Source organism: Harmonia axyridis, chromosome 6 (genome assembly GCF_914767665.1).
Source record: "Harmonia axyridis chromosome 6, icHarAxyr1.1, whole genome shotgun sequence".
NCBI classification, from domain to species: Eukaryota; Metazoa; Arthropoda; class Insecta; order Coleoptera; family Coccinellidae; genus Harmonia; species Harmonia axyridis.
In genome coordinates this window covers 4,901,912-4,904,773 of record NC_059506.1, presented here as the reverse complement: position 1 = coordinate 4,904,773, position 2,862 = coordinate 4,901,912, and the positions used below count along the sequence as shown (strand labels likewise).

The 2,862-nt window shown below is 32.8% G+C and overlaps 1 long non-coding RNA gene across 1 annotated transcript; it reads left to right on the top strand.

Moving 5' to 3' along the window:
• Positions 1 to 839: 839 nt before the first annotated feature.
• Positions 840 to 1,890, top strand: LOC123683221. Its single transcript, XR_006747960.1, has 2 exons — positions 840 to 1,365; positions 1,418 to 1,890. It is a non-coding gene; the product is annotated as an uncharacterized LOC123683221 (long non-coding RNA).
• Positions 1,891 to 2,862: the final 972 nt, after the last annotated feature.

The following is a 2,862-nucleotide window of genomic DNA, read 5'->3' as shown; positions in this document are numbered from 1 at the left end:
ATTTCATCCTATATACAGAGTTTTTGATATAACATTTCAGATCATATGGAGTGACCCCCCCCCTTTCTTAAGATGCAGGTATATGCCGAAAGCGACATTATTTTTTTATATTGGTTATCAATATATCCTCAAAATCTGAATTTCATCCTACATACAGAGTTTTTGATATAACATTTCAGGCCATATGGCGTGACCCCCCCTTTCTTAAGATGCAGGTAGATGCCGAAAGCGACATTATTTTCTTATCTTGGATATCAATAGATCCTCAAAATCTGAATTTCATCCCATATACAGAGTTTTTGATATAACATTTCAGGCCATATGGGGTGACCCCACCTTTCTTAAGATGCAGTTTTATGCAAAAAGCGACATTATTTTCTTATATTGGTTATCAATACATCCTCAAAATCTGAATTCCATCCAATATACAGAGTTTTTGATATAACCCTTCAGGTCATATGTGGTGACCCCCCTTTCTTAAGATGCAGGTAGATGCCGAAAGCGACATTATTTTTTTATATTGGTTATCAATATATCCTCAAAATCTGAATTTCATCCTACATACAGAGTTTTTGATATAACATTTCAGGCCATATGGCGTGACCCCCCCTTTCTTAAGATGCAGGTAGGTGCCGAAAGCGACATTATTTTCTTATATTGGTTATCGATATATCCTCAAAATCTGAATTTCTTCCTATATACAGAGTTTTTGATATAACATTTCAGGTCATATGGGGTGACCCCCCCTTTCTCAAGATGCAGGTATATGCCGAAAGCGACATTATTTTCTATTATTGGTTATCAATACATCCTCAAAATCTGAATTTCATCCTATACACTGTAACGTTTTTTTTCTTTTTATCATTTTTATTTTAATATTATTTCTGCTTGGAGAATGAATGTACCGCTGAAGTGGAATCGTCACGTACACTTTCTAATTGTTTTTGTTTTGTTCGCGATTCTGGTATTGAATTGCCAGAAATTGTGTTGGGGTGGTCATTTCAAATAAATATATCATTTCCCGCTCCTCAAGTATAGGCAACCAATATAACATCTTTTCTCGTCAAATTGTCAAGTCGCAAAAACTTGTTTTGAATCCCATCTGTGAAATATAGATACATCAATTGGAACGCATTTTTCCGTATTTCTCGAGTGTAGAGCATCTCAGCTAATCCGAATAAAGATTTTCTGTCTTCGACCATTTGAGTTGGATTATTTGGAAAATTGCAGATAATATCATAATTTTGCTGATTATTTTGGATATTTATATCACGTTTTGGAATCAAGCAGAATTTCCGTCTTGTACGGGATAAAAATTCTACATACTCTGATAGAAATTTCTATAAAAGCCGCCCTCCATCTTAGGTAATGTAAAGTACAAATTTCAAATGATTGTCTTCATGAGTTTTAATTGCAGGCTTTCAATTCTTTCAATTCTTCTGAATATTTTACTGATTCGATATATAAGTGGATCAACCTGAATTATTGGCGTGTTGGTTGATGCAAAGACATCCCTTGGACATAGGCACCCCCATTGCCTTATACTGAGGGTTGGAATAACTTCTAACCGGTTGGGAGCGAACCGAATTCAACATTTCCATCAACTGGACTTCTCCCTCTGGATGAGTACAACCCTTTTATTTTCATTAGAGAAAGTTACCAAAATTAATCATTTATTTTGAATATATTGAATAACCATATTGGACCATATATAGACTCTGAAATTTAACTAAAATCCTACAGTTTATTATTTTATTGTGAATACCATTATCTGAATACCATTATCTGTGAAATTCTCTGTAAATGAAAGCCGGCATTCATTCTTCTAAATTATTGTTCATACTTAAGTGCACTCAATTCAAATTCATTAATTACATTTCATATCATAAATATAACGCTTTTCTCTTCAAGTACTTAGTAATTTGGTAGTTTTGGAAATTTTGCAGAAAAGTAGGAATCTTGTTTATATTCGATTGATATTATTAAAACTATCTGGCGCCCCCCCTATTTATTGAGCTGTTCATTTTAAATTAAGAAAAAAATTATAGAATCCACCCCTTCTCCACTAGAGCTAAGCCGCGAGCTTCATTTTACCTTATTTATGTTACATCTAGAGAATATTTGAAAATAATTCACTTGTTGAGAAAAATAACGTAACATAAATAATTGGCGCCCAACGTGGGGCTAAATTATTGTTCATACTTAAGTGCACTCAATTCAAATTCATTAATTACATTTCATATCATAAATATAACGCTTTTCTCTTCAAGTACTTAGTAATTTGGTAGTTTTGGAAATTTTGCAGAAAAGTAGGAATCTTGTTTATATTCGATTGATATTATTAAAACTATCTGGCGCCCCCCCTATTTATTGAGCTGTTCATTTTAAATTAAGAAAAAAATTATAGAATCCACCCCTTCTCCACTAGAGCTAAGCCGCGAGCTTTATTTTGCCTTATTTATGTTACATCTAGAGAATATTTGAAAATAATTCACTTGTTGAGAAAAATAACGTAACATAAATAATTGGCACCGCAACGTGTGAGGCCCCTTTATTTTTGAATATATGGTCCATAATTCCTCTTGATAAATTAGTTCTGAATTTTATTCCAAAAATATACCTTAGTTTAACTTAATTGATTATTGAAAAACTTCATTTAGTGCAGATTAGATTTGTTTACTTCTTTTTTTTGCTGCTAACATTTGGTTAGATTCATTATCGCTTCCATTACAACGGGTTTTTGTGTATTCTGATTTCATATTCGGTCAATTCTTGGTTTGCATACACTACACGCCAATAAAGTTGTTTCGAAAATTCTTCGGAATATTCTCGATATTTTTTCATTTTTTGTTCCTGAAGTCC